Source organism: Somniosus microcephalus, chromosome 16 (genome assembly GCF_052327205.1).
Source record: "Somniosus microcephalus isolate GS21.2 chromosome 16, FLI_Smic_1.0, whole genome shotgun sequence".
Classification (NCBI taxonomy): Eukaryota; Metazoa; Chordata; class Chondrichthyes; order Squaliformes; family Somniosidae; genus Somniosus; species Somniosus microcephalus.
Genome location: NC_141002.1, coordinates 21280167 through 21307363, shown reverse-complemented (window position 1 = coordinate 21307363; position 27197 = coordinate 21280167). Strand labels below are relative to the sequence as shown.

At 46.6% G+C, this 27197-nt stretch overlaps 1 protein-coding gene across 22 annotated transcripts in view; it reads right to left on the bottom strand.

Annotated features, from left to right (window-relative positions):
- Nucleotides 1–27197, bottom strand: part of nrcama (neuronal cell adhesion molecule a) — a 498783-nt gene that overhangs the window by 201865 nt on the left and 269721 nt on the right. For all 22 annotated transcript variants that reach the window (XM_086008649.1, XM_086008662.1, XM_086008653.1 and 19 more), the window contains one exon: nucleotides 13145–13265. The gene's annotated coding sequence lies outside the window, so the exon portion shown is untranslated. The remainder of the gene's footprint in view (nucleotides 1–13144; nucleotides 13266–27197) is intronic.

The following is a 27197-nucleotide window of genomic DNA, read 5'->3' as shown; positions in this document are numbered from 1 at the left end:
AGAGGCGCTGAGGTGCGGGGCGGCCATTTTTTTTGCTGGCCGCCTGCCAGCACCTCTTCGCGCCGCCGTCCCCGGCCTCCTGAGCCACCCCCCCCCGCGTTGTGCCGGCTGTGTCCCAAGAGCCCGGCACTTCTCCTCGGTGCCGGGCTCTTTTGCCGGTGCTCACGATCGCTGATCGCGCTGCAGCAGGCCCCTCCCCTTTAAGAAGGGGAGGAAGGCCTGCAGTACCGCAGCGCACCGTGCCGCAGCGTGTGGCGCTGCGGCACGTTGCGCTGCGATTTTCAGTTGCAGCGCCCCAAGAGGGATGCGGTGCGCCTCGAGTAGCGCCGCGTTCCGTTTGGGGCGCTGAAACTGAATTTCCGGCGGGCGCTCGCGACTCCTTCCGAGGCGGTACTTCTGGCGCCCTGGCGAGACTGCAAACGGGGCGCCAGTGAATTTCTAGGCCTTAGTGTTCAAATACAGATCTAGGTCCTGCATTGAGGAGGACGTTCAGTCAATAAGGGCTTGGCGGTTCTATTAAGTGCTTGGCGTCATTCACTGTGGGTTTAACCGAAGGATACATCGACAGTCACCCTCCTTTCAACATGCTTGAACTGCACCTGCATTCACATGTCGACTATTGACTGCTTGACTGTCGACTACAGGTCACCAAGGGGGAGAAACTGCTGCAAAATATTGTAGGTCACGTAAATGAAATGCTTATACATTGGTGTTTAGTTCCAAGTGTGGCGCCTGCATGCCGACTGTCCGTGTTCTCACTATAGGAACCTGCTCCCTCATTGCAACACGGCAATGGGTGTGACATGAATCAACTGAGTGGCCTGCGGGTAGTGCTGTCCAGGGAGAGTATAAATACTCGGGCACGGGCCCAGCTTGCGCAGGACATTCTTAACAGGAACTAGTGAAGGACACAACTAGACCTCCATGTTGTAAAACAGTTAATTAAAGCTTTGTTTAACGCTTAGACCAAGTGCCTAGTAGTTTCCTTACGTCAGGTTAATGGTGTAAACATAGGGGCAGCTGGCACATGAGCAGAGCTCTCCCGCAGGTGGAACTGGGCACACACCAGTGCAAAAGTTACCATGGGGGGCGGGGGGGGGGGCCCCGCAACCAAGTCGCAGAACATGTGGGCGTGGCTGGGGTGTAAGAGGGTCTGAGGGCCTGTAAATGTAGGCTTCCTCGAGTCTTACTGGTGCTCGAAGATTGTGGAGGAGAAGGAAGAGGAACAGAGCACCTCCCTGCCACCGTGAGCATCGCCCGCCTTCAGCTGCATTCTGACATATAAATAGCCCAATCGCCCTTGTTCCCGGAGCTGTGAAGACACATTTTCCCTCCCGTTAGTCTCCCAATTGGAATCATGGCCTCCCACGCTGACTGGCTGTAGGCACTGATCCACTTCAGTGGGCCAATGTGCTTGGGTTGTGACACACATGGGATTGGCTCTGTGCCCAAATCTCCTGGCCTGCCCGATGTGTGCAACTGAATCATGGATGTTCCCAGGCCCGGAGATTGTGTGGCCGCTGGTGGGCTAGGGCGTGGTCTAATGGAGATGATGCTGCTTAGTTGCACCATGATGACACGGGACAGGGTGAAAGGGCCAGCTAGTCTTTACCTGACCGCCATTTTCATATGTTCATACAGCGGCTCGTATAAGAGTACGATACCATCTCGGGATGGGTGTAGCGGGTAGAGATACAGCCAGAATATAAATGGACAATTCTGCAACCTCAAATCTGGCCCACTCCATGTTATGAAATAAATGACTTGTGCCTCGTTAATACTGAAGCACAGAAGCAGGGCATTTGGCCTCTCATGCCTGTGCTGCTGCTCACCCCACGTCAGAGCCATTGACACCAATCCTATTTATTTAAGAAGCGGTGGCACCTTTAAATGGTTTGCAAGGTGTTATCCTGCCACAGGCATTAGGTCCTTGACGGCTACAGGCAAGCTACAAGGCGGTGACAGATATTGAGGGGGATCAGAAGACTTGGTAAATTTCATGCACTGTTAAGGATTTCTGGAATTGCTTTGCATCTTGCTCTCAATCTCCTATTATTTACAGGATACAAAGATTCATGTTGACAGGCTGAAAGGAATCAATGCCGCACAGACTTTGAAGAAGATTGCTCTCCTCGTTCTGCGGCTCTGCACTAGTGCCTGTTGTCACTGATTAGTAAGGATATTAGCCCTGTGACTTCCTATCGCATCAATGAAATTGGAGTTAATGACCGATGAGTGATTCCATGGAAGGTGAAGAGTTTCGGGCAGAATTTTCAGGTTTATTTGACATACAGCATTAAGTTAGGACATCTCTCCAAAGGAGGATTGGAATTCAACACCACTGGTGTGGAGTGAACAAGCCTCATTCGTCGTATCACGACTACCAAATTCATGGCAGCTGATCTCGGCCAAGGCAAGGACAGGGTGATGCGACCAGCTAGTCAGGAGAGATGGCAAATCAGCCAGGTTTCCCAGCACTCCGATCGCTATCCAGTGACTCCTAGTGGGAAGTGCTCAGGGATGGGCATCAGGGGAGGGCAGGAGGTTTGCCGAGTGTGCTATACCCTCAGTAATTGGTGTCGTTCTCGATGCTCCAGTAGTGAGCCAGCCTGGCAATCAATTAGTGCCTGCAGACCGAGTCGGCCAATGAGGATTCATCACCGGGCATGTCATCTTGAACCCAAAGGCATCCCACTTACCTCTTCAATTCCCCTCAACCAAGTTGATAGAACATAAGAACATAGAAATAGGAGCAGGAATAGGCCATTAGAAAACTGGCAAAGTTTGAGTTTGAGCCCTCACTAGGAATTGGATGATAATTAGATCTCCTCCCAAGCTCCAGCTTGAGCAGCCCAGCTGTAAAAGAAGATTGCAAACCCATTTATGAAGACCAGATTGACAATCTTGTTACATCTAGGAGGACAGAGACAATTACTTCCCACCCCACCAAGTGATGACGGGATTCGGCTCAACTGAGATACCTACCATGGTGGAATGGCCGGTCAACACCTGCTTTATTTGATGGTCACTCATGAAGAATGGCCACTTGGGGGAGATACCAGAATGCAGCCAGTACATACATAACTGTACCCCTCACCCCCAGCAAGAGTGAATGCCTTCAGAAGGAGAGGGGAGAAATACTGGGGAGAAGGGGATAGAAAACTTAGAGGGAGTACCACGAAGGTTCACCAGACTAATGCCTGGGTTGGGGGGCATTGTCCTATGAGGAGAGATTGAGTAGATTAGGCCTATATTCCCTAGAATTTAGAAGAATGAGAGGTGATCTCATTGAAACATATAAAATCCTTACAGGGCTTGACAGGGTAGATGCTGGGAAGATGTTTCCCCTGGCTAGGGAGTCACAGTCTCAGAATAAGGGGTCGGCCATTTAGGACTGAGATGAGGAGAAATTTCTTCATTCAGGGGGTTGTGAATCTTTGGAATTCTCTACCCCAGAGGGCTGTGGATGCTCAGTCATTGAGTAGATCCAAGGCAGAGATCGACAGATTTTTGGATATTAAGGTAATCAAGCGATACGGGGATAGTGCAGGAAGGTGGAGTTGAGGTAGAAGATCAGCCATGATCGTATTAAATGGCAGAGCAGGCTTGAAGGGCCATATGGCCTACTCCTACCCCTGCTCCTATTTCTATGTTCTATCAACTTGGTTGACTCTTAACTACCCTTTGAAGTGGCCTAGTAGGCCACTCGGTTGTATAAGGAAAAAGAACAAACTTGCATTTGTATAGCACCATACATGAGCTCAGGATGTCCCAAAGCGTTTTACAGTCACTTAAGTGTAGTCACTGTTGAATTGGAAGAAATGCAGTAGCCAATTTGGGCACAGCAAGATCCCAAAAAACAGCAATGTGATAATGACCAAATAATCTGTTTTTTAGTGATGTTTCTTGAGATATAAATGCTGCTTCACTGATAGCAACTTCAGGATTTAGTGCATGCACAGATAAACACAGAAATCCTAAAGTTGCAGTTAGTCAATCACTGCTCTGCAGTGGAACTCCCCAGAGCTGGCAATCAGTTGAACTGACAAAAACTTAAGCTTTTCCGATCTAACATCGCTGTTAAACACCCCATAAAAAGTTAAGCCTTGTTGGAATAGGCGTAATTGGGGTTTTAACGACGTTTTAACTGATGAAAAACTAATTTTATATTTGTAGAATGTCAAATTTCTCAATTACAATAAATAATTTTTTTTTTTTAATTTTAATTTAAAGTTTGTTTATGATATTTCAGGTTCTACCGTAACCCCATGTGTATGTCTTGATCTTTATTGCGCTCTCTGTAATTTTTTAAAAAGTGAAATGATAATCAGTGCTTTTTATTTCCTGGTTTGCTGCCTGTGAGAATTCCTCAATGTGATTGGCAGCTTAGACAGCTTGATGACATCGCTGCTGCTGTACACTGGGGATCCCCTTTTGCCAGCGCTACAATTAAATTAAGGCCAAGAAAGCTGAAGTTTTCATCACAGAAATGTTTGTGGGCAGCTTTCTTCGAGGTCAGCGGCAATCGCCGTTGCTTCACCGCTGACCGCAAATTCCGGACCAAGAACTCTAAGGGAACTCGCTACACCCAACAAAGCAACCCGCAAGCTGTGCATTTACCTCTGCATCAGATCTTTAAGACAAGGACACCTCCAATAGTGTAATTTAAACAATTCATAGCTGCTTTATTTTCTCACATGATTTTGTCCAAGTGTCCTGAATGCACGGATAGGGTTGCCAACTCTGGTTGGATGTATTCCTGAAGGTTTCATTATATGGCGCACCTCCTCCCACTGCTCACCCCCACATTCCCCCCATTGGTCGCCCAACACATCCATCCTCGCAGCACACCGCCTTCCCACAGCCAATCGGAAAGTGAGCAGATTCTTCATTACTCAACTGGACAATTCTTGACTATGAAGCAGCCATTTCACCGCCCCCCCAGACCGCCAATATTTTAATAACTAATAAACAAAATGAAAAAAACACTTTTTTTTTTTTTTTAGGCCCCTGTGATTTTTCTCCAGCGCTGCTCGCAGCATTGTCCAGGAGCTTATTCCTGGAAGATTGGCATCCCTAGGCACGGGTCTTGTTGATCGCACTGCCCCCACCCTCACAAACCGAATGTCGGCGGTACAATGTGAAGAGGATGTTTTATCCTCCATGACCGTCTACTGCAATAGACCATTCAAACCTCTATAGGACTGGCTCAAAACAGAGGGCAGATATCTTCTGTTCACCATAGTAATAAATAGCCCCACACTCAAGGAAGTGACAGCATTGAGAGAACGTGGGCCTACACACGTTTTCAGGATTCAGAAAGAACAGACTCGCAATTATGTAGAGCTTTAGCAAGTCTTTCAGACAATTGGAACATCAGGCGGCCATTTAGCCCCTCGAGCCTGTTTTGCCATTCTATTATAGATCATGGCTGATCTGCACCTCAAATCCATTTTCCCACCTTTGCTCCCTATCCCGTGATACCTAACAAAAACCTCAGTCTTGAAAGTTCCAATTGACCCAACACCCACAGTCTTTTGGGGGGAAGAGAGCTCCAGATTTCCACTACCCTTTGAGTGAAAATGTGTTTCCTGATTTCATTCCTAAAAGGCCTAACTCTAATTTTAAGATTATGCCCACTTATTCTGGATTCCCCCTTAAGAGACAATAGTTTCTCTGTATCTACCCTATTGAATGCCTTTATTATTTTAAAACACCTCGATCAGATCACCCTTCAATGTCCCAAAGTGCTTCACACACAGGCTCGAGTGGAGCATAAATGCCGGCATGGACTGGTTGGGCCGAATGGCCTGTTTCTGTGCCGTATATCCCATGTAATCCTATGTAATTACACTGAAGCGCAGGGACGGTTGTTATGTGGGACGGTTGTTATGTGGGCCATGTGACACAGCGAGGTCCCACAAACAGCTGGCACGGAATGGCTGCTGCATTCGCCGCATAACATCGATTTAAAGTAATTCATTGTGCAAAGCGCCTTGGGCTATCTCGATATATGAGGCACAATATAAATGCAAGTCATAATAATAATTTTAAGGTCATTAAAATTATATGTGCTGCAGCGCAGATTCATTCAGTGCTGCAGTACTGATCGTACACAGGAGCTCACAACAGGGAAAAAAAAACCTTTCACACAGCCTTAAATTGCTGAAAAAGCTAACAGAACAAAATGGAAAGCTCTAGAAGCACTGCCTGCCACATTACAGACGAAAACAAAGCCACAAATGGTTGGCTTATTTTCTTTCTTCTTTGAGAACAATTAATGGCATCAGCTCTAAAAATAACAGTCTGCGAGCGTTCCTCTTTATTTATTCCAACATTGTCACAGATCAATGTCTCCCTCCCCAGCCCCCTCTCCACTCTTTTTCTGCAGGATTAGGTTTTTGTAAACCCGGTGTTGTCAGCAGACAGCCAGTCAGGCGCGCGAAGTTTACGCACCATTGTACTGCGACATTCTCAACACAGGCAGGCAACAGGTGACAGTTACCCGACGCCCGACCATGTCTCTTGTTGCCTTTGCTTTCAAAAGAAAAGGTGCTTTTTTTTTGCCGATTGTCATTCCACATTAATCACTGGAGTTTACAACCCTCCCCTTTGCTAACTGCAGTCAGGTCCCTGAGGAGCTTGGGTACGTCAGCGCAATGCCGAAACCAGCCTACCCAATGAATTCAGCTGACAGTGATGCGGAATTATTCAAATCCACCAATGTCTTGTACACCACAATGATTCTTTCGAATTATTGTTCGTCAAGGAGCGGTCCTTCCCCGAGCATCCTGGGGCAGCATCAGCTCCAACGGAGCCAATGATCTGGCATCCTGAACCTGGCCTGGTTTGCTTTCAGGCCTGCGTTTCAATGTCCTGCTCAACTCGAGCCAGGCCCTAGAACCCATTTGAGCATGAAGCGTGCACCCTTCACACCTCAGACACAACACTTCAAAGTGTTAGACGTGAGACAACAAAAAAGAAAGCCAGTCATTTTTCTGGGGTGCTTTGCTGACCTCAAAGGCCTCTCTGTTAGGGGCAGGAGCCAGGATTTCGAGGATGTAACAAGTAAAATAGATAAGGGAGAACCAGTGGATGTGGTGTATTTGGACTTTCAGAAGGCTTTCGATAAGGTTCCACATAAGAGATTAGTGTGCAAAGTTAAGGCACATGGGATTGGGGGCAAGGTATTGACTTGGATAGAGAACTAGTTGGCAGACAGAAAGCAAAGAGTTGGAATAAATGGGTCTTTTTCTGAATGGCAGGCAGTGACTAGTGGGGTACTGCAGGGATCGGTGCTAGGACCTCAGCTATTCACAATATATATTAATGATCTAGACAAGGAAACTAGATGTAATATCTCCAAGTTTGCAGACGACACAAAGCTGGGTGGGCGTGTGTGCTGTGAGGAGGATGCCGAGAAACTCCAGGATGATTTGGACAGGTTGAGTGATTGGGCAGAAACATGGCAGATACAATATAACGTGGATAAATGTGAGGTTATCCACTTTGGTGGCAAAAACAGGAAGGCAGATTATTATCTGAATAGCAATAGATTGGGAGAAGGGGAAGTGCAACGAGACCTGGGTGTCCTTGTGCACCAGTCGCTGAAGGTAAGCATGCAGGTGCAGCAGGCGGTTAAAGAAGGCAAATGGTATATTGGCCTTCGTAGCGAGAGGGTTTGAGTACAGGAACAAGGATGTCTTGCTGCAGTTGTACAGGGCCTTGGTAAGACCACATCTTGAGTATTGTGTGCAGTTTTGGTCGCCTTATCTGGGGAAGGATGTTCTTGCCATGGAAGGAGTTCAGCGAAGATTCACCAGGCTGATACCTGGGATGGCAGGAATGACGTATGAGGAGAGATTGGGACGATTGGGCTTATACTCGCTGGAGTTTAGAAGAATGAGAGGGGATCTCATTGAAACTTATAAAATTCTGACAGAACTGGACAGACTAGATGCAGGAAAGATGTTCCCGATGGTTGGGGAGTCCAGAACCTGGAGGTTTTGGAGGAATTCCTGGAGTGTTAACGGGATGGTTTCCTGGACCAATATGTCGAGGAACCAACCAGAGATCAGGCCATCTTAGACTGGGTATTATGTAACAAGAAAGGATTAATTAGCAATCTTGTTGTACGAGGCCCCTTGGGTCAGAGCGATCATAATAGAAAGGGTGTAAGGACAATCCTAGTAACCACACGTGGGTCAGTTTAACATCAGTGGTGGGTAAAGTTTTAGAAACAATAATCAAGGAAAAAATTAACGGGCACTTGGAGATGTTAAAGCTAATTAAGGAGAGCCAACACGGAATTGTAAAAGGCAGATCATGTTTGACTAATCTAATTGAATTTTTTGATGAAGGGAATGCAATGGATGTTGTCTACATGGATTTTAGGAAGGCATTTGACAAAGTACTACATAGAAGGCTGGTTAACAAAATTGAGGCTCATGGAATAGGTGGGTCAGTGGCAGCTTGGATAAGGAACTGGTTTAAGGACAGAAAACAGCGAGTTGTGGTAAATGGCTGTTTTTCAGACTGGAAGATGTTAGACAGTGGTGTTCCCCAAGGGCCAGTGCTAGGGCCACTGCTTTTTTTGATATATATATAAATAAATGACCTGGATATTGGAATACAGAGTAGAATTTTGAAATGAATAGGCACTTGAGGGAAATAAATTTGCAGGGTTATGGGGACAGAGCGGGGGAATGGGACTGACCGGATTGCTCTGCAGAGAGCCGGCACGGACTCGATGGGCTGAATGGCCACCTTTTGTGCCGTTATGACTCTATGTGCCAGACCTAGGGACAGTGGGACAAATAACTGTTCGATCAGTTGTTTCTTTACCCGAAAGTTCACTGACCGTGCAATTCAAAATGAGCTCCCAACGATACACACAGCTCATCAACTATTTAACTTTCCTTTTAAATGTTTGGTCTTTTGTGCATGAATGGAAAAGAAAAGCAGACAAGTGTGGCTTCAGCGATCTCTACATTGCACAGACTCAGTCTACGGGCTTAGAAAAAAAGAGAGATTATAGACGGAACCTGGTGAAAAGTACTTCAAATCGGCTGCAGACAAACCAACACATTAAAAAAAACATTTAAAAAGGGGGCGAGAGCCCAAAAGAAGTGCCGCCGATTGAAACATCTCGTTGCATCTTCCAGCAAGCATCTCTGGAAATGCATTTCAACAAAAATAAAAGCGGACGGTGATGTAGGACTTACCGGAAAAGTGTCGAGGAAATGTTATTCGTGCAGCTCTCCCTCTGCAGCAAGTCAAGTCCCCACAGTATGGCCGCTACAGGCAGGCCAGGCAACCACGAGCGAGCAGCCTCCTCCTGCCTACAACACCGTGTAAAACCGAGCCAAAGCAAATCTCCGGCAGCAATTCCAACGTAAGCTGCCCTATGCATCCTCTGCAAACTGCAATTCCACTGATTATTTTCTTTTATTACAACCCCCCAGAGATATCTGCGCTCCTCTAATTCTGTCCTCTTGAGCATCCCTGATTATAATTGCTTAGCCTTTGGTGGCTGTGCCTTCTGTTGCCTAGGCCCTAAGCTCTGGAATTCCCTGCCTAAACCTCTCCGCCTCGCTACCTCTCTTTCCTCCTTTAAGATGCTCCTGAAAACCTACTTCTTTGACCAAGCTTTTGATCACCTGCCCTAATTTATCCTGATGTGAATCGGTGTCAAATTTTTTTGTCTTAAAATACTCCTGTGCAGCGCCTTGGGGCGTTTTACTCCGTTAATGGCGCTATGTAAATACAAGTTGTTGTTGTTGTTATGATGTTTGTTTTGGGCGATGAGCGTCTAGATCTGAGAGACTCTGTTGGTGAACGGGGGATTAAGTATGGATCGGCGAGCCCCCTGTTTGAGAACTCCCGCCTAACCCACGTGTCCCCAGTAACCAATCATGGTGAAGTTTAATGCAAAGCTAAAAAATCATGAGTTTTCTGAGGTGAATCGCGAGATTGCAACTTGGGCTGAATTTTCATTAAAAATCACGTGTGTTGTGATTAAATCGCGAGAGTTAGCAAGACTGTTGTTGTCTAGGCTGAACGATTGTTTGAGGAGGTACAGAAGAGTTGTTAGCGCCAATAGAACAGTAGGCCAGCACCTTCAGGAGAATTAGCAAGAACAATAATGGGCTTGGAGATTCACAGAGTAGAGTCTCTCATGTTGTTTTGTGCCCTGATCAGGGGGCGTGCGGAGTTTCGACTGTTTTTCAGCTACAGTCCCTCTTTAATGGAAAGACTCCGCTCATGGTGGTGGGGGGTTGGGGGGAGAGAAAGGTTTGGCTCAAATTCAAACAACATTTTGAATGCTGACCGAACAGCTCAGAACAGCTTGGCTTGTTCAGTTGCACCCTTGTGCGTTCCTTTACAACAAACAAGCGGGTGAATAGCACTGACGAGGGAAGCACATTGTGTGCTGCATGCCATTGTAGAGCAGTTAGACACGGTTCTGTAGACAGGCACACAATGCAACACTTTCAGCTACATTCCATTCATCAACAAGCACCAGAAAGTGGGCAGCCACTGCAACCAAGAAATCAGCATTGAAACAGGAGAAGCTTCATTGCGATATACAAGTGTTTATACCTGCAGATTTATTTCTTTGGCGAGCATTGAACCTTGCTCCAAATAAATACGGCATAAGGCGCGAGGAAATGGCCTCCTTTTCCGATGGTATTTAACCAGTTTTCTCCTCTCCTCCACAAAGTACTGATGGTTTCCAGAGTCCGGTCACACAGGCCGTTAGTTGTCCTCAAGTACCTCGCCCATGTGACTATTCTTCACGTGTGTGTTTTAGACAGTTGGGAACTGCAGCCATCCCAATCCATTGCTCATCTGACAGAAGCACCTGCTAATCTTCCAACGTCCCGAGCCAGTCTGAAAAGCCTGGGGAAAACTGCAGCCCCTCCCCTCCCATCCAATCTACAAGGCACCCGTCGGCCGTGGGTAGCACACTCGCCTTTGGGTCAGGAGGTTGTGGGTTCAAGCCCCACTCCAGAGACTTGAGCATAAGATCCAGACTGACACCTTAGTGCAGTGCTGAGGGAGTGCTGCATTGTCGGAGGTGCCGTCTTTCGGATGAGACCTTAAACCAAGGCCCTGTCTGCCCTCTCAGGTTGACATAAAAGATCTCATGGCACTATTCGAAGAAGTGCAGGGGAGCTATCCCGGTGTCCCGGCCAATATTTATTCCACAACCAACATCACAAACAGATTATCTGGTCATTACCTCATTGCTGTTTGTGGGATCTTGCTATGCATAAATTGGCTGCCGTGTTTCCTACATCACAACAGTGACTACACTTCAAAAAGTACATCATTGGCTGTAAAGCACGTTGGAACGTCCCGAGGCCATGAAAGACGCTATATAAATGCAAGTTCTTTCATTTTCTCCTTGCCTGCGATCCGGCACTCAGGCAAAGGAGGAAAAAGAAGCCCGTTTGCCACTACTCCAGGGCCGTGTGCAGTCACTTGACGGGCACTGACTGTGTGTTGGCAATCCTTGCCCAACTACCAGCCCAAACTTTCCTGTCCAGAAATGACTTCTAATTACACAATTAATTCTCAAAGACTATTTCAGAGCATTTCAAACTAAAGCTGGGCGATAAGCTGCTCTCTGCATTCTGTCTGGCAAGCATCTGCTGGGCTGAGGCTGAAGACAGTGGCACAAGCAAATTACTGTCAAGGTATCAATAATTTAAATAGTTAAAACTCAGCCCCGCATGAAATGCTGCATTGCAGATAACCCATTTTCCATTTGCTTCCACAAGCACTGAGGAGTCGTTCCATTACTGACAAGGACGAGCCAGATGCAGATACTGAAAATAGGCACCGGTGGGTCCTTCCATACACAGAATGGACTTGGCTGTTATGTGAATGGAACCTTATTGCAACTAAATGAATAGTTCAGGCACTGCCTTGTGTGTCATTGCACCATACAGAAAAGGAGGTCCCAGCTTTGATCTCTGAATTAGCTGCTCTCAGATGAGATCCCAGTAGGGGTACTGTAGTTGTCCTCAGTACCGCCGGCTCAGGAAAGAAATTGGGGAGTGGGGGTTCGGAGACAGGGCTCCTGAACTATGCGTCAGCTAAGGGCAGGCTCAGGCTCCTCTGTGATGCCTCCCACGTGATGCCCTCGTGTTTTGTTTTGATATTTGTTCTTGGGATGTGGGAGACAAGGCCTCTATACGGCTCATCCCTAGCTGCCCCAAGAGGGTAGTGGTGGTGGTGTGCCTTCTCCTTGAACCGTTGTAGCCCTTGTGGTGATGGTGGTGGTGTTGGGGAAGGGTATTCCAGGAATTTGACCCAGTGAAAAGGAATGAACGATGATAGACATCCATGTCAGGATGGCCTGTGTCTTGTTGGGGAACTGGGAAGTGATGGTGTTCCCAATATATTGCTTCTCTCAGTCATCGAACTGCCTGCCGAGATCTTCTGTCTGCACCTGAAGAACAACCAGTCAGACAAGGCCTCAGAGAAAACCCGGTGCCTGTGGAACTGACCTAACAAGGCTTTTGGGGGAGTGGGGAGATGGACCTAAACTTGTGGAAATAGGAAGAAAAACAGGAATTGTGAATTGGAGAAAATTAAACTATTAGATCTTTCCTCTACCTTCAGCATCATTTAACATCCAAATGGAGGATCTCAACAAGTCTGATCAAGAGTGCTGGCCTTTCAATGACACCCCATAATCAACTTGTTTGCCCAACTTCATTTATAGTACAATCCAATGGCAGCCATTTCTATACTGTTGCCCTTTCACAGATGCCCTTCAAAGTACCAGGTTCAAGGGGGGGGGGATGAGGGCTGCCATGATCTTATTTGCACCACAACTAAACTGATCTCTTCCTTCCCCTAACTACGCTGTATCAGAACATCACCCATCGACTGCACCAAAGCCAAATCCACATGGAGCCCTCGCACTCTCCCGGTGCACCTCGTCGGGATCAACAAACCGTTCTTCAAAAGGACATGGCTGCGTTTCAGAGAGGCCACAGTCAATCACGAGCCAGGATTTGGACGTGGCATCTTTACCTGCGGTCGCTAAGCAACGTTTTGATGTGGTAATAATCTCACACATTATGCAAATTGATTCTAATGTGCATGTAAATATACAAATCTTTCTTACCAGATGGTGAGCTCGTCTCTCTTCCCTTCCGTCTCCCTGGCACGTGGAAGCAACTTCAGCTTGATATCTGTTCTCAACAGGGCCCCATCAGTCAAAGGTATTCATTTCAAAGCGGTCACTTCTGAAAGGGAAAAAATGTTCCCTACAATGAGTCAGCTTTCGGTAGGCCTTTCTGTAACTGGACCCTAAAGGCTGACAGCAGTATCGCTGGACAGCGCTATTCCGCACATTCTCTTTCACGCCAGCACTTACTCCTTCAACTTGCACTGTGTGGAAAGGGTGGTACTCGGGTCAGTGCTTGGGGTACGGGTAGAGCCGGGAAGTCAGCTAGTCCCGTCGGTTCGAAAGCCTTACTTTTGCTGTTACTTTTTTCGGATGTCCTGTCATAGGAACAGGAGCAGGTCATTCAGCTCATCAAGCCTGTTCCGTCATTCAATTAGAGCATGGCTGATCTGTGCCTCAATTCCACTTACCCGCCTGGGCTCCATCGCCCTTAATACCCTTGCCGAACAAAAATCTATCAATTCCAGTTTTGAAGTTTTCAATTGACCCCTAGCCTCAACAGCTTTTTGGGGGAGAGTTTTCCAGATTTCCACTACCCTTTGTGTGACAAAGCCCTTCCTGACATCACCCCTGAATGGCCTGGCTCTAATTTTAAGGTTGTGCTCCCTCATTCTGGACTCCCCCACCAGAGGAAATAGATTCCTTCTACCTACCCTATCAATTCAGATGCGGTGATTAGAATGGGGCAGCACGCTGGTGTCAAACCGATTAAGAGTGCTGTCTGTAGTGTATGTAACTATTCTACCTTTAAGAGAACTACTGTATGTAACCGTCCACCTTTAAGAGAACTATTTTATGTGTGGCACTACTTTGCCTTGGCTGCTGTATACTGTAATACCAACGGTGACCACACCGGTATATAAGTGCGGTGTCAGGATTTATTGGGCAGATTCGCCCTGACCTTCGAATAGTAAAGTCCTGTTAAAGTTACTCTTGTAGTCTGTGTATTACTTCGCTATACAACCCACAGACTTTACACTGTCCTTCATTTTACAGCCTTCGCTGGTTGAGCTTACGTTTCTGACTGGAGGAGGAGAGGACATCCCTTGACCAAAAAGCCTGGAATTTGCTGGGAGCTGCTCCCAATCTGCTGAGGTAACTTGCTGGAAGCGCAATGTAAACCTCATTTACGTGTGTAAACAAAATTTACAGCGCACTTCCGGTGAAGTTTCAGTGGTGGGGCGCAATCGGCTCCGAGGAAATTCCAGGCCCAATCTAACTCCGCTCCCGAGGGCTCTGTCCAATTGCCGCTGATCAGTTCCACTCGGTATTATCCGTGCGAGATCTCTGAGGTGTTGGCAGCCTCTTCGACCATGGAGGGGCATCGCAGCCCAGCCCGTAACCAGGCAGGCAACGTGGAGCAAGAACCCTGGCTGATTTCACCTCATGTTAATGAGGCCCGGCGCGCAAAAATCGCTGGGGCTTTGTACTCCCACATTACAATAGTGACTACACTCCAAAAAGTACTTCATTGACTGTGCAGCGCTTTGAGGCGTCCGGTGGTCGTGAATGGCGCTATATAAATACAAGTCTTTCTTTCTTACTGCCATGGGCTGATGGGTGGGAAACTGGCTCAAACCCACTGGAAACCTGCCGCTGGTTAAAATTTCCCACCCCAGGTCTTTTTTGTGGATCCTGCCACATCTCGTCATACCCTTTCCACTGCATTACCAATACACAAAGCAAAGCTGCAGTGGAGACTTCAAAGATTTGCCTTTAAAACAGTGTCCATCGAAAGCAGCAGATGGATCAGTAGCAGCAATTGAATTAGGCACATTATTGATGACTCACATGAGAATAGGCAAATGTCATTTGGATAAGTAACCGGGAGCTGTAATAGATCTTGAGCCAAGGGTCATCCCTAATTGTACCATTTTTGCTGCTTTCCTTTCCTTCTCCGTTCTCCCAAAAGCAGACGGTTTTAAAGTGATCATAAATATTATTAAATGTACAGGAGGCATTACCCATACACACCCCTCCCCCACCCGAACAGTATTCTCCGCACGATTACGGTCCTGGTGCACTGCGAGATTTAACTTCCCATCATCAGGAGCTCATGCTTTCTGGATTTATCCCATAGTGATATTCATTCCTCCTCTTAAGCATTCAGTGGCTCTCAGTCAACTACACCTCAGTTAATGATATGAAACCCCACTCAGCTTGTGCCTTTTTTTCCATTCTCAGGATGTGGGCATGACTGAATGGCTTGCTAGACCACTTCAGAGTTGCCTAAGAAGGTTGTGGTTGTGAGCCTTCTGCTTTAGCAGTTTCATAAATCGAGTCCACAGCACAGAAACAGGCCATTTGGCCCAGTGGGTCTATGCCGGTGAGGACAGTTAAGAGACAACCATTGCTTGTTGAACAAAACTTGGCTTGACAGGAATCTTACAATCAATGCGACAAGATCTTAAAAGTCTCTGGGTAAGAGAATGACAAAACGGCAAAGACATGAGATTTGACCCCAATCTCGGTCAATCTTTTTCTCTTCCACCCGCACCCCGCACACCACATTTTAAATTTTCTCACTGTGGAATTTCGAAGTGCTGCTATTCCTTTCTACATAAGAACATAGAAATAAGAGCAGGAGTAGGCCATACAGCCCCTCGAGCCTGCTCCGCCATTCAATAAGATCATGGCTGATCATTGACCTCAACTCCACTTTCCCGCCCGATCTCCATATCCCTTGATTCCCCTAGAGTCCAAAAATCTATCGATCTCAGCCTTGAATATACTCAAAGACTCAGTATTCACAGCCCTCTGGGGCAGAGAATTCCAGAGATTCACAACCCTCTGAGTGAAGAAATTCCTCCTCATCTCAGTCTTAAATAGCCTACCCCTTATCCTGAGACTATGCCCCCTAGTTCTAGACACTCCAGCCAGGGGAAACAACCTCTCAGCATTTACCCTGTCAATCCCCTTCAGAATCTTGTATGTTTCAATGAGATCACCTCTCATTCTTCTAAACTCCAGAGAGTATCGGCCCATTCCACACAATCTCTCATCATCGGACAGCCCTCTCATCCCAGGAATCAATCTAGTGAACCTTCGTTACACCGCCTCCAAGGCAAGTATATCCTTCCTTAGATAAGGAGACCAAAACTGTGCACAGTACTCCAGGTGTGGTCTCACCAAGGCCCTGTACAATTGTAGCAAGACTTCCTTACTCTTATACTCCAACCCCCTTGCAATAAAGGCCAACATGCCATTTGCCTTCCTTATTGCTTGCTGTACCTGCATGCTAGCTTTCTGTGTTTCTTGCACAAGGACACCCAAATCTCTCGGAACACCAACATTCTCTTTCTCACTCAACAGTGACAGAGAAAGAAAATGTTATAGAGATGGGGGAAATCCGTTGGACAATGAAACCAGTGTAGATTACAATTGGTAGGGAAGGTGGAGGGAGTTCCACATTTGTGACATCCAAGGAAAGAATGGGTCAGGAGGTGATGTGGTCTGTCTGGATTTCAACACAGTCTAGGTGCAGAGAAGAAAAAGCTAAGTTCAGAAGAGCACTGATTAGATGTTAGATTGGATAGAATCATAGACATCAGAGCACAGAAGGGAGCCATTCAGCCCATCATACTAGTGCTAGTTGTTTGATTAGAGCTACCTATTCTAAAAGAAAGAGCTTGCATTTATATAGTGCCTTTCACTACCTCTGGATGTCCCAAAGCGCTTTTATCCAATTAAGTACTTTGCAGTCACTATCCTATTACTCTGCCACTTCCAGGTATCCTTCACCCTTCCTCAGAGTCATGGAAAATATAGAAACAAAAGCAGATTGCTAATACGCACTAGGCTAACAGCACAATTAGCTGTGAAAAGTTGTAGCTTTGTAGGAACGGGGGTTCCTAACTAAAAGACTGAGTTCTACTCAGGCGATCAAACAAAACGAACTTTAATGAAACAAACAGGTTTTAACAAGAAACTGCAGGATAACATCGAATGTAGGTCTGCTCTCTTCGGAGGCTCCACGAGGACTGCAGGGCGGTCCCGTGGCTGTCGTCATGACATCATCACATTTTTCCCGCCAGTGGGGGATCACGTGATGAACGGCGTGACGTCATCACGTTTTAACCGCGCTGTTAAAGTAACCACGCTCTGTACAGTTAAACAGCATAAATAAAGATACAGACTCAGGCTGTAGCTAACATGTTGTTGAAGGAATTATATACAAACGGTCTGAGTCCTTTGGTGGCTCCGCCACAGCTTCAAATATGGTACAACTCGATTTGCCCCACGAATTTCCATGTGGGTAAAACAGATACGGGACAAATGCCAAAACCAATGGGTAACCGAGAGACTCGCCTGGAGTTGGGGTAACACTCCAGGTGACTCACTCCACCGATTCACTCACTTTCACCCACCAGCCCCTTGACCAAGAAGGGTCGAGACAGACAAAGGGGGTGGGGAGCACTAGCTCACGGCTGCCCATCCAAGCAACACTAAAGATCTCCTGCTAGCCTTCTGCTCCTTGCTTCCCGTGGCTGTTAAGCCCTGGCCCCATCTGCTGGTCACCTAAACCTGTCTGGCGGGAGGCAACATTCAACTGTCAAAGCACCTGTGTGTTTACGTGCCTAGTAATCTTAACTGGACCATGAACCAACTATGCATGTAAGCTTTGTAAATCTCAGAAGATTTTTTTTTTTTTTTTTTTAAGTGCTCAAAGCATACAGGGCCATTCATCTGCAAACACATGATGAAAATTCTCTGAACTCCCTTTAGAACATTAACAGACCACTCAAAATAGCACTCTTTGTCCCTTCAAATTGGTTCTTTTATTCATATTCAATAAAGCCTCACCTTTCTGCATTCAGCCAGGTACAATGACGAGCAATTTAACTGTACAGGAATTGTACTGAGCATAACAGGGAGCTTATACAGCATTAAACAGAAATTCCCTGAATACTTAAAGGGCGATGCCAAGTACTCTCAGCTACAGATCTAGTGCATCAGCCAGGAAAACTAGGGCGGGGAAAGCATCTGTCTGCTTAATATGTACTTGTCGAAATCCAGAATGTTACTGCTGACATACACCTAGAAGGACAAGGGCAGCAGGCGCATGGGAACATCATCACCTCCAAGTTCTCCTCCAAGTATCACACCATCCCGACTTGGACATATATCAACATTCCTTCAACATCAATGGGTTAAAATCCTGGAACTCCCTTCCCTAACAGCAATGTGGGAGCAGAGCACCTTCACCACACGGACTGGAGAGGTTCAAGAAGAAGGCCCACCACCACCTACTTCTCAAGGGCAACTTGGGATGGGTAATAAATGCTGGACTTGCCAGTGATGCCCACATCCAGAGAACGAATATTTAAAAAATCATTCACCATTATTGCTAAACACTGGTCATGGCTATGAGGGAGCTTCTGGAGAGCTGCTGGCCTCAGAATCATTTCCCAGCAACAGTTTAGGGTCAGTGCCTTCAGGAGAGGCAAGGAGGCAAAGGGTGAAAGAAAAACAAATATTTCTGTCTGGTCTTTCATGATATATTACAGAAATGTAAAGAAAGATAGAAAGAAAGAAAAATGCCTTTTTTATAGCGCCTTACACAACCTCAAGACATCCCAAAGCTTTGCAGCCAATGAAGTACTTTTGATGTTTAGTCACTGATGTAATGTAAGAAATGTGCCAGCCAATTTGCACACAGCAAACTCCCACAAACAGCAATATGATAATGGCCAGATAATCTGTTTTAGTGATGTTGGTTGTGGGATAAATATTGGCCAGCACACTGGGGATAACTCCCCCCTGCTCTTCTTCGAATAGTGTCGTGCAATCTTTTACGTCCACCTGAGAGGACAGAGCTTCAGTTTAACATTTCATCCTACATTTATAAACAATTCTGTCTGATAGGAGACACAACCTCCACACGGATTGTTACAATAGTCAAGGGTCAGTATAGTAGAACATGTTGAAAAGGTCCCGTTGGTTGAAGAGTTAACGCAGCCATCTGTATAGAGATAGCTCATTTTCAGTGACAGTGAGGTCAACATTATGGTTCCACTGTGTCTGATATCCACTCCAACTACATCACAATAATTTGCTTTGGGTGAGATGACTAGATTACATAAATCCTTTCTTAATGGTAAGGATGGAAGAGAATTCAATTTCCTGTCTCTCTGAGTAAAGTTTTCAATTAAACATCATCTGGCCATCATCAGCCACCACTTAAATGATAGCCTGATGTAATGATTAACCTGCTTCTTATTCAATAGTAAAGAACTTAACTTATCCAGTTTAATGAGGAAAAGTGTACTGGGTATACAATTAAATCATTTTAATCCGCCACGTCCTTGCCACGTGATAGCTCACCCAAGTGGCCATTCTTCAGGGGTGTCCCTGGACAGTGAGTGTCAGTAGACCACTTGACAACAGTGTGGTCAGTTCTTGCCAAATGTGGAATTTTGTGTTCAAGGATTTCCTTAACCAGTGTATAAAACTGCACCAAACCAGCAAGTTAAATATTTTCTATCTCACTGCATCTGGGGCTGTACACCAAGTTGTCTGGTTAGCTTTTATTCTCAGATCGCTCAGGAAGCAGTGATTTGTCTAAATGGACAGCATGCTTGAGTTAACAGGATCTCCTGTGGCATTGCTCATACGTAGTCTGGAGTCTGCAGTATTATGTCCGCGTATAATTGAGACACGGACAGCAGGAGTTGATTTAAACAAGTCTTTACTGAATGGAGGCAATCGGGAAACTGAAACTACAGAAGCTTGCTAGCGCCTTTTATACAGGGGTGGTCACTGCCGGTACTGCAGTCTGAGACCAGTTATTCCCTTAAAGGTACATACACAACAATTCCTCCCCTTTTAGATAAACAGTACATAACATTCATTTAACAACTAAATGATAACTAATTACAATCACAATTACAGTTGCTAGATACATTGGTTGAGGTTAAGCAATTATAAGTTGTCTTTGAGGAGGCTTCCTGATTCTGTCTGGATAACGCCTCTTTGGGGTATCAGGTTCTTCTCGCAAGGTTGAGTCTGGATCAATGTCGTTGTTCGGTTCATCTGCTTCTAATATCACCGATTCTGCGGTAGCTGCAATTGGTACGTCGGTTTCATCGCCAGGTGTATCAGATCGTGGTGTGGAGTTGACGTTTTCCAGTGACTCTAGAATCTGGTCAGCATGGCATCTTACAATGCTCTCTCCAACGTCCACGGTATACATGAGAGGTCCTTGCCGTGTACAAATCGTTCCTGGCTGCCATTTCTCCGTGTGGTTGTCCCGGGCCAAAACTGGTTGACCTATCTTAAAACTCCTGGTCGGCCTTTCATTCATATTCTGAAACTGCCTGTTCTCCACCTCTCTTCGGACGTTTGGCTTAACCAAATCCAAGCGGCATCGTAGTCTTCGATTGAAGAACATCATGGCTGGAGTTTGGTTGGTAACCGCATGTGTCGCATTCCGGTAGGCAAACAAGAAGTTGTCCACCTTGTGTTGTAGGGGTATATCTTCATTACACATTGCCTTGATAGCCTTCTTGAATGTTTGAACAAACCTCTCGGCCAATCCATTAGTGGCTGGATGATATGGGGCAGATGTGTAATGCTTAACACCATTGTTCTTTAAGAACCTCCGGAACTCTTCAGACACAAACTGTGGTCCATTGTCAGAGCAAATCTGTTCAGGCAGCCCATTCCTGGCGAATATGGTTCGTAAGACTGTGATAGTTCTTTCCGTGGTGGTTGAGGACATTTTTATTACCTCTGGCCACTTTGAATGTGCATCCACCGCAATTAAAAACATCAAGTCCATGAAGGGACCAGCAAAATCAATGTGCACCCTTTGCCATGGAGATGAGGGCCACTCCCATGGATGCAGAGGGGCTTGTGGTGGGGCGTTTTGGACCTTCTGGCATCCTGTACAGCTCTTGGTCATCTCTTCGATTTCTCTATCGATTCCCGGCTACCACACAAACGCTCTGGCTAAGTTCTTCATTTTAACCCCTCCCAGATGACCCTCATGAAGCTCATTGAGCATTCTATCCTTCAATTTGGGTGGAATTACTACTCTGGATCCACACATCAAGGTTCCTCTGCACACTGACAGCTGTTCTCTTCTCGGCGAGAATGCTGGCAACAGTGGTTCGCCATGTGCTGGCCATCCCTTCACCGTTAAATCATAGACCCGGGATAGTGTCGGGTCATTCCGTGTTTCCTTTTCTATGTTTGCATTCATCACAGGGAGACATTCGACGATGGTCGAGTGGAATATCTCCATTGGATCCACTGCAAGTTCTTCTTCCACCGTCGGCAACGGTAGGCGCGACAATCCATCAGCATTCCCATGCTGTTTAGTTCCTTTGTACTTGATGTCATATTGGTGTGCCCCTAGGAAAAGGGACCACCTCTGTAGCCGTTGTGCTGTCATTATCAGTACGCCCTTCTGAGGGTTGAAAATGGAGACAAGAGGTTGATGATCAGTTAGTAGAGTAAATTTTTGACCGTGCAGGTAGTGATTGAACTTCTTCACCCCCCACACCAGGCTGAGGGCCTCTCTGTCAATCTGGGCGTAGTTACGCTTGGCTGAAGTTAACGAGCGTGATGCAAAAGCTATCGGCCTCTCTAAACCATCAAGGAATTTATGTGACAGTACCGCCCCAATGCCGTAGGGAGACGCATCACACGCCAGTCTTATCGGTAGTGATGGGTTGTAGTGAGCCAATACTTCTCTTGAAGTGATTAAGTCCTTACTCTTCTGAAAGGCCCGCTTACAGTCATTGCTCCATTTCCATGCTACTCCCGTTCGTAGTAGGGCGTTCAGTGGGTGCAGAATTGTGGACAAATTCGGTAAAAACTTATGGTAGTAATTCACCAATCCGAGGAATGACCTCAGTTGCGACACATTCTCAGGCGCTGGGGCCTTAACAACCGCTTCAATTTTGTCAGGGGACTTATGTAACCCCTCTTCATCAATCACGTGGCCACAATACGATATCTGTTTCTTAAAAAACTCGCACTTGAGGCGGTTGGCTCGTAGCCCATGTTCCCGTAGTCTAGTGAGCACCTGTTCTAGGTTGTTAAGGTGTTCACTGTCATCTTCACCTGTCACAAGGATGTCGTCCAAGTAACACTGAGTCCCCGGAATCCCTTGCAGGACTTGTTCCATCGCTCTTTGCCATATCGCTGGAGCCGATGCCACTCCGAATACCAGTCGATTATACTGGTAAAGACCCTTGTGAGTGTTTATCGTGAGATACTTCCTAGAGGATTCTTCAACCTCCATCTGCAAATACGCTTGTGCCAGGTCAATTTTTGTAAAACGCTTCCCTCCAGATAGTGAGGCGAAGATGTCTTCTATCCTTGGAAGAGGATATTGTACTGTGTGAAGGACTGGGTTCACTGTCACCTTGAAGACCCCACAGATGCGAACCTTCCTTGGCTCCTCAGACTTATTGCTTAACATTTTCTTCATGACAGGAACGATGGGTGTCGCCCACTCGCTCCAGTCTACCTTAGACAACACGCCTGCATTCTCCAGCTCTGCCTCGACGGCTGGGTGAATTGCATATGGTACCGGTCTTGCTTTGAAAAATTTGGGAATTGCATTCTCTTCTATTTTTATCGAGGCGGTTACGCCTTTAAGAGTGCCCAGTTCTTGTTGAAATACCTCTTTGGCGTTAGCTAAGATTGTTGACAATCGTCCAGGAGTGACGTCTTCATCTTTTTTACCATCCACCATCATTGCATGAATGGAGTGCCAATCTAAGCTTATCTTTCTGATCCATTCACGTCCCAATAACGGTGGTCCACCATTTTGCAGTATGTAGAGATACAATTTCCGTATTTTCTTGCTGTTGTATTCGACAGGCACCCTTATTTTTCCTCTGGGGTATAATTTTTGCCCCGTATACGTCGTCAAGACGATGGATGTCTCTCTCAAGGGTATCTGTGAGAATAGCCGCTCGTAGTCTCGTCGATTCAACTTGGGACCCTGCTATCGTGAGGGTGACCCAAATGGTTCGGTGATCCTCTTTTGCGATTACATTGTGAAGTTTGAGACAGCTTAGTCTCTTGTTCCCGGATTCACTATCGTTCATCTGGTCTTCGGAACTACTGTCCGTCATCTTTTGTACTTTCTTGTACGGTTCCCTGGTAGCCTTTTTGTTGTCGTTGGTCTTCTTCCCAGACCTGCAAACTCGTGCAATGTGTCCCATCTTTCCACATTGCCTGCATATTTTGTCCTTGGACCAGCAGTCCTTCTGGTCATGGTTAGTTCTGCCGCAGCGATAACATTTTGCAAATCCCCGTGTCATTTCGTGGGTGCCCTATTCCTGTAGCTTTTGTTGTATTTCCGCAGCTCCCCTGGCTGCTGCTTCGTACGATACTGCTACGCTGAAAGCCTTATCTAGCGTCAGCTCTTTCTCTGAGGGTAACTTCTTCTGTGTTCCTTCACTCAGGAGTCCACAGACAAATTTGTCCCGTAGGGTATCTGCCAGTCCTGCTCCGAACTGGCAGTGCTTTGATAGCTTGCATAGTTCCGTAAGGTACTCAGCATTGCTCTCATCTTCATGCTGAGTTCTCCTGTGGAATTTAAATCTTTCTGCTATCAGCAGCGGTGCAGGGTTTAGGTGTTCCTGTAGGATAGCAACAATTTCGTTAAAACTCTTCGCCTTCGGTTTGGCTGGAGTAATCAGGTCCCGCAATAGGCCGTACGTTCTAGCGCCCATTAAGTTTAGCAATACCGATGCCTTTTTCTCATCGGCTATTTCGTTTGCCTCGCAATATACCTCGACTCTTTCCACATACGTGGTCCAGTCCTCTATTGCATTATCAAAGGCAGTGATACAGCCAGTCTTCGGCATCTTGAAAATCTAAAATGGCGCCTCCCGCGCTTTGCCTTCTTCCCCAATTTAACAAAATGGCGCCTCCCACGCTTTGCCTTCTTCCCTGCTGATTAAGATGGCGCCTCCCGCGCTTTGCCTTCTTCCCCGCTGGATTAAGATGGCGCCTCCCGTGCTTTGCCTTCTTCCCCGCTGTTGCTAGCGCTGCTTTCCGCGGTTTCCGTTGCAACCTGCAGCTCCTCGCCGTTTTCTGCGCGTTTAATATGTTTTCCTTTTTTATTTTATTATTTTCCCGTCGTGGAACAACCCTGTGGGACTCTTGCCTCCCTCTTCTCGGGTCCGTACGCTGCCCGGCTTCGTAGCACCGGCTGCGCCCTGTGTGCTCCACCCTCTCTCTCCTCTTCCCGACAATGCTGCTCGGCCCTCTTGGAAGCCACCCGCCCAGGAAGGATCAGTGTACTACTTGCCACCAGCCTGATTAGCTGAAGCACCGTCGACAGGAACCAGGCCCCGCTCTCGACAGCTTCTCCTGTAATCTTCAACTCCGCTGACTCAGGGGCGGATGCCCACAGTCGACGCCCGTTTCTACTGCTTCTTTCTTCCTTCTGGCCTCGACCTCTGCTCACTTCGCTTCAGGAATGGATCCCATGAGGTGGTGCAGACTGTAGGTGAGTTCATATCTGCTCGTCGCCAATATTATGTCCGTGTATAATTGAGACACGGACAGCAGGAGTTGATTATAACAAGTCTTTACTGAATGGAGACAATCGGGAAACTGAAACTACAGAAGCTTGCTAGCGCCTTTTATACAGGGGTGGTCACTGCCGGTACTGCAGTCTGAGACCAGTTATTCCCTTAAAGGTACATACACAACATGCAGCATGGTTGCAATGATTTCCTGCTAACTTGGCCTGTCCTTAAGGCCACAACTGTTGACAAGTCCAGTGAAGTGTAACTGGTTGTAAACTGCCGAAGCCATTCACATGGCAACTTTTTAGGGGAGGAAGGAGCGAGATGGGGTGCACATGAGAGTGAGAGTTAGGATTTGATGAAGGAGGGAATGGTGCAGGGAAAGGTATGGAGGAAAGTTTTTACTTTTTTATTTAAAAAGGTTGTTTACACGAAATGCAACCAACAGAGGAAGAGCCATGCATCTGATGTTGGTTGATCTCCTCTAGTGTAAGAGTACCCACTTATCCGCATGGTTCACCAGACCAGGTAATGGAGCAGTGCAGTTGTGAGGTTAGCCTACAACATGAGGAGTCAGCTTTCGTGGGGGATGTGGGATTCTCCTGAAACAGATCAGGAGACATGTAGAATACATTACCCACCTCACATTAAATGGACAAGCTGTGCTCCATAGAGCGTTGTTTGGTTATCGGAAGGAAATAGGAGTCAGAATTGTTCATTTCAGCACATTTTTTTTTAACCATTTCCCCAACAACTTTATCCTCACTCACCCTGAAGGAGTTGAATTCTTGCTCGGGATGGTTCTACAGGCAGCAAGCACCCTCTGATAGCTCACCCAAGTGGCCATTCTTCAGGGGTGTCCCTGGACAGTGAGTGTCAGCAGACCACTTGACAATAGTGTGGTCAGGTCTTGCCAAATGTGGAATTTTGTGTTCAAGGATTTCCTTAACCAGTGTACAAAACTGCACCCAGCCAGCAAGTTAAATATTTTCTATCTCACTGATCTAGGGCTGTACACCAAGTTGTCTGGCTAGCTTTTATTCTCCTTTAAAATACTGATTTTATTATTGATCAGTGTGACTTTTCCAATAGCGTTCTGTTGCTTGTACACATTGAATTCCATTCATCTCATTCCCAATCGATTCCTCTTTCTTGCTGAGCAGGGTTCAGCACAGACACCTTGCTCTGAATTGCTGCCTTTGTGTTTGCTCCCCTCTTCCCTCAGCTTTGTTTTGTTTCTACCCTTAACGGATCAGATAGGAGGGGAGCTTCAGCCCTGCCAAGGCCCTCGCTTGGCTTATTATCTTGTTTTTTCTCATTCCTTTCATGCAGCTTTTCCAGTCAATTGTGGTGTGGCTCTCAGATTTCACAGCTTTGTTGCTCTTTAGGGCTCCCCAGGAGATGGCTGAACTTTAGTCACATCTTCTGCTCCATTAGGGAATAGAGCTAAATTGAGTCACCCAGGAATGTGAGGCAGCCTGGCAAGGAGTGAACATTTGCAGCAAAAAAGCTGCTCGCCAAGAAGATTTAGGGTCTTTCCAAAGGAGGAACCCGTGCATGATTTATCAGTCTGCCCTGAACTCCCTCACGGTTCGGAGTAACATAGAAACATAGAAGATAGGAGCAGGAGTAGGCCATTCGGCCCCTCAAGCCTGCTCCGCCATTCAATGCGATCATGGCTGATCATCCAAGTTCAGTACCCGGTCCCTGCTTTCTCCCCATACCCCTTGAACCCTTTAGCCTTAAGAAATATATCCAACTCCTTCTTGAATATATTTAATGAATTGGCCTCTACTGCCTTCTGTGGTAGAGAATTCCACAGGTTCACCACTCTCTGGGTGAAGAAGTTCCTCCTCATTCCTGCCCGAAAAGGCCTACCCCTTATCCTTAGACTGTGACCCCTGGTTCTGGATTCCCCGACCATCGGGAACATCCTCCCTGCATCTAGTCTGTCCAGTCCTGTCAGAATTTTATAAGTTTCAATGAGATCCCCTCTCATTCTTCTAAACTCCAGCGAGTACAAGCCCAATCGACCCAATCTCTCCTCATATGTCATTCCTGCCATCCCAGGTATCAGCCTGGTGAATCTTCTCTGAACTCCTTCCATGGCAAGAATATCCTTCCTCAGATAAGGTGACCAAAACTGCACACAATACTCCAGATGTGGTCTCACCAAGGCCCTGTACAACTGCAGCAAGACATCCTTGTTCCTGTACTCAAACCCTCTCGCTATGAAGGCCAACATACCATTTGCCTTCTTAACCATACCTGGTTGGTGAGCCATTATTGCATTTTATGATCAATAGCTTTAACTCCTAACCAGACTTCCTCACACTGTTGGACTTCAGCTCAATTTATCCATCGTTTTCAAGGGTCAATTCCTTCTATTTTCCTCCACGTACACTCATCTTCCTCAGTCATTAACCAGCTATAACTCGGCATGGAGAGGGGTCAGAAATCTCCTTCCAATCCACCTGCCAAAGTTTCTCTGA